Source organism: Dasypus novemcinctus, chromosome 14, assembly GCF_030445035.2.
Source record: "Dasypus novemcinctus isolate mDasNov1 chromosome 14, mDasNov1.1.hap2, whole genome shotgun sequence".
NCBI classification, from domain to species: domain Eukaryota; kingdom Metazoa; phylum Chordata; class Mammalia; order Cingulata; family Dasypodidae; genus Dasypus; species Dasypus novemcinctus.
The window spans coordinates 106127781-106143203 of NC_080686.1; the positions used below are offsets into that span (position 1 = coordinate 106127781).

General features: G+C 45.4%; 1 pseudogene; it reads right to left on the reverse strand.

Moving 5' to 3' along the window:
- Positions 1 to 4878: 4878 nt before the first annotated feature.
- On the reverse strand, positions 4879 to 14452 carry LOC131272977 (rho GTPase-activating protein 28-like; annotated as a pseudogene).
- Positions 14453 to 15423: the final 971 nt, after the last annotated feature.

Consider the following 15423-nt stretch of genomic DNA (forward strand, 5'->3'; position numbering starts at 1 on the left):
CAATTCTGTTCTTTTTCAAGGTGGTTTTGGCTATTTGGGGTTCCATACCCTTCCAAATAAATTTGGTAATTGTCTTTTCCATTCCTGCAAAGTAGGCTGTTGGAATTTTGACTGGAATTGCATTGAATCTGTAAATCATTATGGGTAGAATTGACATTTGAACAATATTTAGTCTTTCAATCCATGAACACAGAATGGCCTTCCATTTATTTTGGTCTTCTCTGAGTTCTACTAGCAGTGCTTTGTAGTTTTCTGTGTATAAGCCCTTTACATGCTTGGGTGAATTTACTCCTGGATTTTTATTATTTTGGTTGATATTGTAAATGGTTCCCTCCCCCCCCTTAATATCCTCCTTAGATTGCTCATTATTAGCGTATGGAAACACTACTGGTTTTCGCATGTAGATCTTGTACCCTGCCAGTTTGGTGAATTCATTTTTCTGCCATCTCTAATAGCTTTGTTGTAGATTTCTGGGGATTGTCTATATATATATATAGGATCATGTCATCTGTAAAGAAGGAAGATTTTCCTTCTACCTTCCAAGTTGGATGCTTTATTTCTTTTTCTTGCCTGACTGCTGTGGCTATACCTTCCAGTATAGTGTTGAATAAGAGCGGTGACAGTGGGCATCCTTGACTTTTCCAGATCTTAGAAGGAAGGCGTTCACCCTTTACCATTGAATATGGTGAATGGTTTAGCTGTGGGTTTTTCATATATGCACTTTATCATGTTGAGGAAGTTTCCGCCTATTCTAATTTTTCAAATGATTTTTAATAAAGAAAGGATGGGAAGTGGACTTGGCCCAGTGGTTAGGGTGTCTGTCTACAACATGGGAGGTCCGCGGTTCAAACCCTGGGCCTCCTTGACCCGTGTGGAGCTGGCCCATGTGCAGTGCTGATGCGCGCAAGGAGTACCATGCCACGCAGGGGTGTCCCCCACATAGGGGAGCCCCACGCGCAAGGATTGCGCCCCGTAAGGAGAGCTGCCCAGTGCAAAAGAAAGGGCAGCCTGCCCAGGAATGGCGCCGCACACACAGAGAGCTGATGCAACAAGATGACACAACAAAAAGAAACACAGATTCTTATGCCTCTGACAACAGAAGTGGACAAAGAAGAACACGCCGCAAATGGACACAGAAACAGACAACTGAGGCGGGGGGAAGGGGAGAGAAATAAATAAAAAAATAAAAAATCTAAAAAAAAATAAAATAAAGTAAAGGAAGGATGCCGATTTTGTCAAATGCCCTTGCTGCATCAATTATGGTGTGTGTTTTTTCCCCCTTCATTTTGCTAACATGGTGTAGTACATGAATTGATTTTCTTTTGTTTAACCACCCTTGCATACCTGAGATAAAACTGACTTGATATTGGTATAAAATTCTTTTAATGTGCTGTTGAGTTCAATTTGTGAGAATTTTTGCAACTATATTCATAAGAGAAATTGTTCTGTAACTTTATTTTCTTGTGGTATCTTTATCTGGCTTTGGTAGTTGGGTGATGTTGGCCTCATAGAATGAGTTAGATAGTATACCCTCCTGTTAAAGTTTTTGAAAGAGTTTGAGAAGAATTCGTATTTATTTTTCTTGGAATGACAGGCAGAATTCACATGTCAAATCATTTGGTCCTGGACTTTTCTTTGTTGGGAGTTTAGTTGCAAACATTTAGAGCAGATTCTTCGAGAGTCTTGTAGATGATATGACACTTACCTGGCTGTGGGGGATGAAGGTAAGGGATCTTCACACTGACCTTGACCCATAGTTTACTGAGCAAAAAATGGAATGCATCTTCTGAAGCACTGAGGATGTTCCAAGTGTGGGTTTATGATGATCAGAGGTAACATCAAAGTTAGGGCATTGACACAGCTGATGACACAGAGGCTCCAGTCTTGGGTGCCTCATCAGAAGGCAGGAACTGACCTGCCAATTCCATCACCATGCATGAGACTAAATATTGGAAGAAAGAGTCAGACTTACAAATGAAGGCAGAGCTAAGGGGAGAGTTGTAGAGGCAGGAGAGGTAGGTGACCTAACTGGATGGAGCCATGGGCATGGATCTAGAAGAAGGAGAGGGACGGAGATGTTCTGGCAGCCCAAAGGCACAGTGACAGCAAGATAACCTCTGAGGATAGATGGCTTTCCGGGCTTAACTCACTTCTCTAAGTGCCAGATTCACACTCTATATGCCAGCCCGTTGGAATTAAAAGCCAAGTATGAGGATCATGATTTCAAGTGGGAAGTACTTGAACAGGGGCCTAAATGTGCCTCTTGGTTAAAGCAGTAGAGTATGAAAAACATCAGCAGAAGGACCAGGAGCTGCTCAGCCAACCCCTCACGCAAAATCTAAGGGCTTTTGCAATCTTTGTGAGAGAAATGGACCGAGATACACTGCAAACCTTTTTAGGACTGCTAGATAGAGGCCACCAATATATACGCATCTGATGTGGGATAAACAGAGCACTCCAAAAGACCCCAAAGTGATGCTGGAAGGCAGGGAGATGCTGTGGTGGAGAGAACTAAAGTAAGGGTGACACTCAGAATTGGACAATGTCACTGGAGAGATTACACTGTTAATGGCAGCATTTTATTGAAGGCATAAATGTGTAATTAGAATGGGTCTTGCATGTGAATACGGAGGGTGTTTCTGCCCTTGCCCCTTCTTCGAGGGAACTCAATGAATTGTGCCCTGTGTTTGGTTTAAACTGGCTGTGCAAAAGGGAAAATTCTGAATCGTCAAACTCTTCTCCATAATAAACATTAAGCAATACAAAATTCCAGGAGGGCAACATGACTTCACTCCTCTGATTAATGAAATGGCAGAAGCACAAAAATTGATTCATACCATTTTATTTTTAATATATATATATTTTATTAGAGAAGTTGTGAGTTAACAAAACAATTATGCAAATGTGCAGAATTCCCATACAACACCCCTCCACCAACACATTGCATTATTGTGGAGCATGCAACATTGCATTATTGTGGAACATTTGTTACAGATTGTGAGATAACATCATCAGACTATTACCACTAATTATGATCTATAGCGTACATTTGGTACATTTTTCCCATACCCTCCTTTTATCAACACAAAACTTCTTTGGCATTGATACAAGAATATTACAGTATTGCTGCTAACTAGTGCATAGGTTACCTTCAATGTATTTTCCCCATGCATCTCCATAGTCTTACCACCTTGAAATAGTGATGCACATTTGTTCTAGCTCATAGAAGAATATTCTTGCATTTGTACTATAAACCACAAGCTCAGCCACCTCTGGGTTCACTATGTTATTCAGTCCCAAGGTTATTCTGTAGCTTTCTTTTTCAATTGATAGTTACATCCCTAGACTCCCCCATTCAGCGACAATCCCATTTATAAACCAGCTGTGTTAGCTATACTCACTGTAATGCTTTGCCGTCAACTGTATCCATTTCCACACTTCTACAGTCAAGCTAATGAAAACTTCTACATACATGAGGCATCAGTACCCCTTCTCAGCCCTCATCCTATCTCCGAGTGACCTATACTCTATGTTATAACTCTGCGTTTATTCTCCATATTTAGTTCCTATCAGTGAGACCACACAATGCGTGTCCTTCTGTCCCTGACTTACTTCACTCAGCATCATGTCTTCAGGTCCATCCATGTTACCATATGTCACTCCACAGTCCTTCTTCCTAGCTGTCTCTGGCAATCACTAATCCGTTATACATTTGTATGGATTTATCTATTCTGGATATTTCATGTAAATGGAATCACGTAGTATATGACATTTTGTGTTGGGCTTTCTCACTTACCAGGTTCATACACGTTGCAGCATATATCACTACTTTGTTATTTTTATGGCTGCATCATATTTCGTTTGATAGAATACCACATTTTTATCCACTCATGAGTTGATGGGCATATGAGTTGTTTCCAGCTCTTGGCTGTTTTGGATAGTGCTACTATGGCATGCATGCGCAAATATTTTTTTGTGTCCCTGATTTCAAATTTTTGGAATATATACCTAGTAGTGCAAGTATTGTGTTATATGATAATTCTGTGTTTCACTTTTGAACCAACTGTGAAATTACTTTCCATAGTGGCATGTGGGCCATTTTACATTCTCATCCATTGAGATGTTTTTATTGTCCAGACATCTAGCATGATATGTGGTTACCCTCCAGGCAACTGGCCATGGTCCAAATGGTTTTCCACAGTAACCATGCCATTTTCATTCCCACCAGCAATGTACGAGGGCTCCAATATCTCCACAGTCTCTACAATATTTGTTACTTTCCCTTTTGCTGATTACAGTTCACTTAGGGGGTGTTAAATATTATCTTGTGGTTTTGATGTGCATTTCCCTACTGAAGAATGATCTTGAGCATCTCCTCAATTGCTTTTTGACTATTTGCATGATTTCTTTAGGGAAATTTCTCTTTGCGTGGAGTAATTTTTCCCTATCCTTTCACTTTCAGCCAGTTTGTATATCTGGGTCTAAAGTAAGTCTCTTCTAGGCAGCATATGGAAGGCTCATGTTTTTGCTTTGCTTTTGTTTTTTACCCATTCTGTCAGCTTATATGGTTTGATTGGGGAAGTTAATCCATGCACTGTCAATTGTCGCAGTGTGGGCTCGCCCGGAGGGCCGCTGCAGGGGCAGTGTGCGCTCAGGAGGAGGGCTGCAACACATGGAGGGGCCTTCCGAGAAGGCGCTCCGGGGCCGGCAAGGTGCGGAGGACGCGTGGTAGGAAGAAGACTACCGAGGAGACCAGGATCTGTGCGCAAGTCTGATTTATTCAGGAAGTACAGCGGTTAATATAGGGCGAAGATGGGGGAGGGGCAGGGGGCGTGGCCGGGGGGCGGCAGACGGCTGATAGGTTCGTGCAGGGGTGCATCACTGGTTGCGGGCAGAAGACGGGGTAGCCAGGGTTCTCGGCGGCAGCGAGGCGGGGCTGTCATGGCGCAGCGGTGGCCCTCAGGGGAGAGGCGGGGTTAGGCCATTGAGGGGGAAGCGGGTGCAGCTGGGCAGAGGGGCGGGCAGTACGCCCGAACCCCAAGCGGAGGGCCTTAACGCCCGTTCCCGCCACCCGGGTCCGACTCGCACCGGCGCCTGGAGACGAGCCGACACTTGCTGTCGCCGCGCTCCCACACGGTGCCACCCTACAGTCAATGATATTACTTTAAATGCATTATGTACAGCCACCATATTATTCTTTGCTTTTCATATGTCCTATCTTATTTTTGTCAGCCTCTTTACTCTTTTGGTTATCCTTTCTACTTTTCTTGCCTTCTATACTCTCCCCAAAGCCTCTCTCTCCTGTCTTTTTCTTTCAGACTGTAAGGCTCCCTTTAGCATTTCCTGCAAAGGCAGATTCTTTTTTACAAGCTCTTGTAGTTTCTGTTTATTTATGAGTATTTTAAACTCACTGTAATTGTTAGGCCAATGTGTCAACTTGGCCAGGTAGTTGTGCCCAGTTGTTTGGTCAAGCAAGCACTGGCTACTTGTATTACAAGCACATTTATGGACTTGTCACCAGTGACTTCACTCCATAGATAGCTGATTATATTTACATCAATCGGGGATTGTTCACAGCAATGAATGGTGCTTTACCCAATCAGTTGGTGAAGTGATCTCAGCATTCAGAGAGAATTTGTCGGGTCATGTATGGACAGCCAACATCTCCCAGGAATCATCAAGGACCTTCATTTTACTTTCATCTGTTTGCACTCAGCCTGTGGAACCTGGACTTGTGCATCTCTGTGGTCACGTGAGAAACTCTTACAAAATCCCTTACTGTTGACAGATCTCTCTTGTTGATTCACTTTTCCTAGAGAACCCTGACAAGTTCAGCTTGGTACCTGTTAGAGGTTCCTTCTCACTAGGTTTGCAATAATTAACAAGCTGTGACTCAGTTCCCCCTGATATGCATTGAGGAAAGACAAGTCTCCCATAAGCTACATGTCTGAAAGCATGGCACTTCCCCAAAGGTTAAACACAGAAACCATGTGTAAATGGGATAAAGGGAGATAGAGACCTTCACTCCCTGCAGATTCCAGGAACACCTGTTCCTCCAGCATTCCAAGAAAACATACCTCCCTAACCCACTACCCTCTAGCCATACAAGAGAAAATTTTGCCCTCTGGGGCTGGTTATTGGCACCTGCACCTCACTGAGAACCTTGACCCCTCCCACTGACTATCATTTCCCTGCCTAGGAATGTACTGTATGAATTCAGATCTCCCCTTTCCAGAAGCGGGCTGAACTCTCCAGACTCCCTCTGTTGGGAGAGCTTCCCAGCAAACTTTCTGCCTGCAACCCATCTCCATGTCCCAGTGAGCGCCCCTCTTTCTCCAGCACTTGGTGTTGAAAACCCGGGACTGGGGCACATTGAGACTGATTAATTGGCGAAGAATCTTCCCACTGCCACAGCCGAACGCCCATCCACACTGGAAACTGAATCTCGGCTGGGTGAGTTAAGGGTTTCTCTCCAGAGGATCCTGCTCTCTCTCTCTCTCTCCTTTTCCGCTGTCCAGGAGAACCCGTGGGAAAATCCTGGCCCTAGGCCAGCCACCCAGTGTCCCCGAAGGCCGTGGCGGGCAGGCGGCCTCCGCACTCGTGGGAAGAAACCCCCTGGCTCTGGAGACGTCTAGATCCAAGTGCACTTTCCTATTTTCTTGGAGATTTCTGCTGGTTCAGGGATGCCTGTCTCACTCACAGTCTCCCATCCTAGAGATCCTTAGTCTCACCCCAGTCATCTAAAATGGGAATAAAGTGTGGCCCCCCCTCCCAAAAACCACGCCTCTGGCTGTCTCCTTCATAACCTTAAAACTCTGTACCTGGAAGGAGAATCTGCCCTAAAAGGCTCATTTTCTATTCGACCTTTCTGTGGCTGCAATACAGATTGGACAATGAAAATCAGTAGCTGGAAAGCAGCACTTTCAATTTCCATGTTCTCGGAGACTTAGAGAACTTTATTCAGTGCAACGGCAGATGGCCAGAGACCCTAACACCCAGGCATTCCTTTTCCTTCCTGCCTCCTCTGCCAATCCTGCTCTTCCTACCAAAGTCTTCTTTTACATCACAAAGCTCCTCAGAAAACCTCCTCCTCATCATTTCTGCTCCCTAAAACTTCTGACCACTCCAAATTTATGCCTCAGATATGTCCCCCCCCCCCACCTCCTCCATACGATCCTCTGGGATTTCCCCTCAGCTCACCCTGCACCCCTTCTTCCTCCGCCCATTTGTCACCGCTGCCTTCTCCCCTTCCCTTCTCCCCTCCTCATACACGCTCGGGGCGCTGCCTCCCCCTCCTCCTGCACCGCAGCCCTCCACCTCCATCAGCCACAGGCCCCGACGTCCACACAGACGCCAGCTCCTCTCTTACCCCTCCGGGAAGCAGCAGGCGCTGAAGGAATAGTCAGCGGCACGTTCCTTTCTCACTCTCAGATTTAAGCCTGCAGAGACCTGCCTAGGACCTGTCTCTGAAAAGCTCTACATCATTCTTTCCAGCTGTCCATCCCCGGAAGAAAAAGAATGTTTTTGGCTTGTAGCCCAATCCTGTACAAATACCCTAAACCAACAAAATGCTGCCAACAGCCCTGTCAGAGCCATGGCAGTCCCCCCAAAAAAACCTAGCTGTAAATCCTCCACCTTCCAGAGTTCCCAACAGACACTCGATTCCAAGCAAGTACAAAAAGCCCAGTAGGGCCCTGCTTCAGAGGCAAGAGGCCTTGGCACTGAGCCAAGCCGTGCCCAAACCCACAACCTCCTCTGAGAGCGTGCCCCCTGTGCAGGCAAGAAATCCACTGCAAGTCCAGCTGTCCCCAGGCCTCTCAAGGCAAAAGGACATCAGTTACCGAGTCAGACCCACCCCCAGCTTCAACCTCCCAGACCTCCTGGAACTGGCAAGAGATGATTAAGGGTTCCCAGAACACGCGCAGGTGCCCATGCCCGTCTCGAGAGCAGAACCTCAGGCAACGCTGAAGGTGGCGGGTGAGCCACTTCATTCTCATTAATGCAAAAACCACTTACCCTGTCCTTCCCAAAGTCCCTAAACTCTTAACTCACTCCATCTCAACAGTGAAGGTCAATCAGTAGTTTCTCAACTGCTCTTTGTACCCACTAAGAAGCCACCTGTTCAGCCACTCCCTCCCTCCTGTTCCCCCCTTTTCTACCAAACTCTGTCAATCCTGAAATCTAAAGTCCTAAAGTTCCTATCACTGCTGCCCATCACACACCAGTCACAGTTCAAGTCAAAACTCCTGCCCACACCCCATTCAAACCCCAATATCCTGTCCCTCTTGGTGCCCCACAAAGCACCACACCTACAATTCCTCACCTCTTACAAGAAAGCCTTTAGCAGCTTCTCAGGCTGCTGGAGTTCAGCACTCACTCACCCTGCAGCCTGCCCTCTACAGGTTTTGAACTGGGATTTATCGAGTAAAATAAGGGAGAAAAAAAAAGAAACTGAAAAAAAAAAAAAAGGGATCCAAGAGAAACTATTAAAAACAGAAAAAGAATGTCTACGTGTTCCCTCTCATAAGGTAGCAGCTGGATGCCTGGCAACCCAAAGGGTCACTCCTCTAAGAGCCAGAAATTGAAGCAGGGGCCTCATTTATGCAAGGCAGGATTTCCTCCACTGAGCCACACTGCCTCTAGGGTAGTCGTCTTCCCGAAAGCTGCCCACCCCCTTTCCCTCAGCCAGGGTAGAGTCCTAGCCGTTTGCTGAGGCCTGCTGAGGGGGCGTCTGCGGCCCATGCCGCTCTCTAGTCTAACCTCTCTCTTTACCCCCATGGCTGGGTGTGGCAGCGTGCCTGAGGAGACCCCCTGCACTCTCCCCGTGGGGTCGTGCTCCCTTCCAAGATTCAAAGGGGTCACCTGGCCACACTCACCACAGAGGAACCACTCCCACCCCCCCAGCCCCTTTCTCCCGGGAAGGCCCCCTCCACTCTGGAGCAGCAGGCCCGGGGCTCCCCCGAGGCTGTGTGCCCGGAGGCAGGGTGCATGGCCGTTTCCAGCCCCAGAGGGCAGCAGCTCACCCTTTTCCTCTGGCTTCTTTACCTTTCCAGTACCCTCCCGGATGACCCAGCACCTTCCTGCTCTCTCTCTATCCAAAGCAGCTCTTCCAGCCAAGTCCTGCCCCTCTCTGTGCCTCTGTCGTCAGCAATGATTTCTTGATGCGCTTTCCCTGTGGTTTTTATCTCACCTCTCCTGTCATTCATTCCCATGAGCTCTGTTACTTTTTTATTCAGGTTTTCAATTTCTTCTTTGTGCTCACTCAGTGTCTTCTTGATGTTCTTTATTTTTTTAGTCGTATTGTCTTGCAACTCAATAATTTGATTTTGGAAATTTGTATGAATCTTGATTAGTTGTCTCAAATCCTGTGTCTCATCTGGGTCTGATATATCCCTTTGTTTGCATCATTTCTTCCATTTTCTTAGTATGGCTTATAACTTTTTGCTGATATAGGAATTGATTTTGGTGGTGAATTTACTCTTTTGCTAAATTTCTCTCTCTTTCATAGGAATTCAGTGGCAGGGCACTGTGTTACTGCTGTTCTTTGACTACCTGTTCTGGGTCTTTAGGACTGTTACTGTTAGTTCCTCAAAACTGAGCTCTGGACCAGTAGTGGGTTGCAGGCAAAAGCCTCTCATTTATTTACTTTTAATTTCCTCACATGCACTTCCTTGGTCTGCCAGCAGATGGTGCTCTTTGACAGCCCTCTCAGGTCAAAGGCTGCTCTGAGTGTTCACTGCAACAGAGACCAGATCGATGTGATAGAGGATCCTGCCTGGAGCTAAGAGCCTCATATTTCAAACTTTCTCAGAGGCAGTCCTTGAACCTTTGCTGGCAGACATTCTCTTTTCCAAGGTGGGAAATAATTCCACCCCCCTTTGCATCCTGTACAGCCAGTTCTGGTCAGTGGGGAGGGCGATTGAGAAGTTGGATCTCTTTAGCCCCTCGCTGGCTCCAAGACAAATGATGGCGCGGCCCCTCCTGGCCTGGAAGGGCTCCTGGACGCAGCAGACCAGACCTGGGGTCAGGAGCTGAGTCACCTGAGGCTGAGGCCCCCTCTCTCCCCCTTCCTGCGGAGGTGGATCCCTGTGGCTGCAGCCCTCTTTGCCTGTAGCAGGACTCAGTGGAGAATTCAAAGCTCTCTGCTCCTAGGGTGGGGATGGCTGCAGGCTACTCATGGCTTAACCTCGAGGTCCTTCTCCTGTGCCCCTCTCTCTTCAGGGTGGAGCCCAGCCTTCCCCTGGTGCCCTACATCCAAGAACTCCCCCTCCTCCCAGGTCATTTCTGTCCGTCCTGTAGATATTTTTCTGTAAGAGGAGAGAGTCCCTGTCTTTCTAATCTGCCAATTTCCTGGAAGTCCAGGGAACTATTCCTAGTCCTTTGCCATTTTTGAACTGGGTTGTTTGTTGTTGAGTTTTTAATATATTCTGGATATTAAACCCTTAGATAAAGATATATGGTTTGCAACTATGTTCTCCATTCTGTACAATGGATGCACAAAATATTTTAATTTTGATAAATCTGTTGTTTTAGGGAAGCAGATTTTGTCCAATGGATAGGGCATCCACCTACCACATGGGAGGTCGAAGGTTCAAACCCAGGGCCTCCTGACCCATGTGGTGAGCTGGCCCACGCACAGAGCTGATGTGTGCAAGGAGTGCCATGCCACACAAGGGAGTCCCCCATGTAGGGAGCCACATGCACAAGGAGTGCGCCCTGTAAGGAGAGCCACCCCCCACACAAAAAAAGCACAGCTCATCCAGGAGTGGTGCCGCACACAGAGAGAGCTGACACAGCAAGATGACACAACAAAAAAATGACATACAGATTCTGGATGCCACTAACAAGAATGCAAGCAGACACGAAAGAACACACAGCAAATGGACACAGAGAGCAAACAACTGGGGGGGTGGGCGGGGAAGGGGAGAGAAAAAAATTTGTTGTTTTAATTTGTTGCTTGTGCTTTTGGTGTTTTATCTATGAATCCACTGCCAAAACTAAGGTCATAAAGATTTACCCCTATGTTTTCTTTAAAACTTTTATTGGCTCTTGAATTTAGGTCCTTAATCTCTTTTTTGTTTCATCATATAAAACCAGTATTTTCTATCATTCTTGGGTAGAAACATTCTTAAAATTGTGGCTGTAAAAGTGATTACCTACCTATAGTTGTGAGATATAGAAAATGATACAGTTGATTAGAAATGAAAAATTGTGCCTGTCACATGGAAAAACATTCTTTGCGCACCATAAAAATGATGAGCAAATAGAAGCTGGGTGTCTGTTGACTGCACAGAAGGTCATGACAGTGTGAGAACATCCTTTCAATAACTAAGCCTCGCCATGGAGATCTGTGCTTAGAAGAAACGTTAACATAGAAAGTGTTCAGTGATAGAGAAATGCTCCTTTGCATCAGGATGCAGATATAGTAATACTGTGCAATACAACACCAACAATACTGTTTTCTTTAAACAGAAGTTCTTCTCCCTCCAATTTAGGAATGAGTCAGAAGCATAAAGATTGCATGTTTAACTTCAGAAACGGATTCCCTTCAGAAAGTAGATCTGGACTATTTTGCTGAGCAAAATTATTGATATTTCTGGCATTCTTGCTCAAAAAGGTCAATATATGTATATAACATAAGTTTAAAAAAAGCGTCTTTTTACCTCTTCTGTTTGGTAGCACTGGCTACCTAAATACCTAAAGAAGTGTTCCTAATCTCCAGGAAGAGTATCAAGTTCATTTCTGCTGTGAAGTCAAAATACTAGAAATGATGAAAGTTCCAATTCTAGATTGGCCTTCTTTTTAGAAGGATCATATTCTCTTTCCTTTACTTTTTAAAAATCCCCTGCCCCCCTGCAGCTTTTTGCATGCTGTCTGCTCTCTGTGTGTGTTTGCTGCACGATCTTCTACGTTTCTTCGCTTGTCTCCCTTTGTTGTTGTGTCATCTTGCTGAGTTGGCTCTCCGCGGGGCTTGCAGGCTGGGTGGCGCTCCATGGTGCCTGGGCCAGCGGCTCTCTGCAGCATGTGGGCGAACCTACCTTCTCAAGGAGGCCACCGGATGTGAACCCAGGACCTCCCATATGGTAGACGGGAGCCCAACTGATTGAGCCACAGCCACTTCCCTCTTTCCTTTACTTTTAAGGAAACAGCATTGGAATGCTTCAGATCAAATGATTAACCAACTCCTCTTCCATAGTTCTTGTTGAAAATTCCAAGAGATGCTGCCACTTAGGTATGACAAACATCAAGATTACAGGAACAAATATGTCAAAAACATGTCAAAAAGCAACCTTTTCTTTCGCCCCTAGCAAATGTAGGATCTTCTTGGCAGATAATACATGACAGCAGTCATTTTTGGGGTTATTTGAAAAACTTGGTTGGAGTTTACTCACCCATTCAGCTTGAGAGTTTCCATGATATACATCTGGTAATAAGCATCTGGATCCAAGCAGTACTGCTCAAGGTTTCCTCCAAATTCATAGAACCATTGGTTCTGTGCGTTAATGCATTCCAATGAACCATGACTGATCTCATACTGAAATTCCACAGTATGTCTGTGGCTTTGGTTTGACTATGGAGTTGAATTTCCATGGACACCTTGGAGAGAAGTGGGGGTGTGTGCCCACATGACTCCTTCCTGGAGGTGGAAGATACTTTTTGTATCTTCTACTGATACAGTAGTATCAGTACTTCTACTGAGCAGCGTTTTTACACTCAGGAGCTGCTTCTTTAACAATATACTGGCTTCATTCACTCTTCTTACTTGAGTGTTTAGGAAAGATAGAACCTTCCACAGGATCTTCTGGTACTTAAGCACGAGGCAGATGATGTGAGCTGTGGCATTTGCTAACAGAAATTCTTCACCATCTGCATGTTTGCTTCTACTGGTGCCACAGCAGTAGCAATGCTCCACAGACTCATTCGGGTTTTGGGCTCCTTGGCAAGCGCCTTGGTGAAGAGTGCCAGGAAGGCCGGGCTGTGTTTCCGTTGGTGTCCAGCAGAGCCTTGATCAGGAAGTGCGAGGCTTGAAGCTGCACTGTGGGTCCCTTTCCCATTAGACTGATGAAGGCAGGTGTACATTCCACAAGGAAGAAAGAGGTTGGTAGTTCTCTGAGAAAATGCTTTCAACATGACTGCAGCTTCTCTATGGCACATTTTGTGCCATTTAAATTTACCAGCATTAGCTTGGCATATGGTTTTTCAAAGTATTCCTGACTTTGGCAGTACATCCCAAAAGTAAAAAAAATTCCTTCAGATTCCAGACCTGACTCTACAACTGTCTTAAATGCTCTTTGCAATATCAGGGTACACTTCACTCCAGGGTCTTTCTTTTGATCATCATCCAGTAGGACTGTGAGTGAGCAGAGCACCAAAAATACCATTGTCTTGTCCTTTTACCTTTTCCATTTTGTTTCTTTTCAGTTGAATTCCAAAGGCACCCCAAAAGGTGATTAATTCAATCAGAGAGAGATGGTGGACCTTCTTCATGTCCTCAACAGACAGCTCTCCTGCTTCATTTAAGCTGAATCTGGTTTTCTGGATAATGAATTTACTTAAAGCATTGTCTTCTTTCTTAATATCTGAGTTCTCTTGGGGGTCTCTGTACTATTTCTGAATAAGATACTTCAAAGGACAGTTCTTCAGTCTCTGGCAGAATGTTCCTTTCCAGATCATCACCCCTAGCTGCATTCTGAGCTGGCTTCTGCCCAGGGTCTGGAGATTCATTGGGATGAACTGGTATGTCTGGAAGAGTATTGAGTATGGACATGGAGCCACTTCTAGGAGCTGCAAAACTCCCGTCTTTAACCTGGGACTCACCCAACAGAGAGGTACTGCTGAGAGAAGCATTATCCGGCATGGGACCACTGGTTCTGGTAACTGGTAGCAGCTCTTGCTCATCCTAGGTGCCATCCAACTGAGTAGTATGGTTGTCACCAGTGTCACCTGGCTGTTGACCGTTTCTGCAGGCAAATGCTGAAACCTCTTTTTCATCCAGGGTTTCATCCAAAAGAAGAGTTGAGATATAACAAAAATAACCTGGAGAACACTGATGTCAAAGATTTCTCTGACATCCCGAATAGACTGCTTATTCCTTTTTTTTTGCATAGTTTGAGAGTATTTATTAAATCTCTTTTTTTACTGCAGCTGCTTGGGTTGAAGTCAATGTGGAGGGCAAGACTTTGCCACCTTTCTCTTCATTATCTGAGATCAGAGTTGATAAACCCATATCTTGCAAACACTCTACTTCGAGTTCTCCTTCATCCAGTGGCTTGGCCTCCATAGGTATGTGCTCTTCCTGCCCTCTCATGCTGTCCTCTTTATCAGCTTCTGTTTCATGCCAGAAATCCTCCATGGAGGTACTGTCTGCAGAGGCTTTTGAGTTAGAACAGCTAAATGTGGGAGAAAGTAGGGATTCATTGGAGAGCATCCTGTTAATTCTTTGGCAGTGAGGAACAGATTCTCCTCTTCCTGAACATGGCTGCCAGCAGTCCTGGACTCCTCTCTCACACGACGAGGCACATGCAGCATCTCCTGGGCTTCCCCTTCTCTCCTGAGTTTTGTTGCTTTCAGCTACTTGTTGCTGTGGTTTTTCTTTTTTCTCTCCTTGATCTCTTTGGAGTTAGTTTTTGTACATGGTGTAAGTCAGGGGTCCAATTTCATTCTTTTGAATGGATACACAAATGTCCCAGGACCTTTTGTTCAAAAGACTATTCTGCAAGCAGGAGAATTGCATACATCATCCATGTGGAATTTAAGTCCCCTCTTGATGTAGAGGGGGACTGCACATAACCATCCCACAGTCTATAGGATGAATAGAGTATGGATTAGAGTGGACTTCCTGGTGTTCTGCTGGGGAAATATTGTGAGTAGTAAGGGAAGAAATTGTAATACTGATGTGGAGAAAGTGGCCACAGTAGCTGCTGATGGTCAGGAGAGGGAAGAAGAGATATGATGTGGGGGCATTTTCAGGATTTGGAGTTGTCCTGCATTGTGCTGCAGGGACAGATGCTGGACATTGTGTGTTCTGCCATGGCCCACTGGGTGGACTGGGGGAGAGTGTAGGCTACAATGTAGACCACTGTCCATGTGGTGCAGCAGTGCTCCAAAATGTATTCACCAAATGTAATGAATGTGCCACAATGATGAAAGAGGTTGTTGATGTGGCAGGAGTGGGGTGGGGGGTGGGGTGGGGGTATATGGGGACCTCATATTTTTTGAATGTAACATTTAAAAGAAAATAAAGAAGAAAAATAAATAAATAAATAACAAATAAACAAACAAAAAAACCCACAAAAGACTGTTTTTCAACATTTTCCATCAAATGGCCTGGCACTCTTGTTGAAAATCAGTTAACTCTTGGTATACAGGCTTATGTCTGGACAATAAATTCTATTCATTTGGTTTTTATGTCTTCGCTTATGC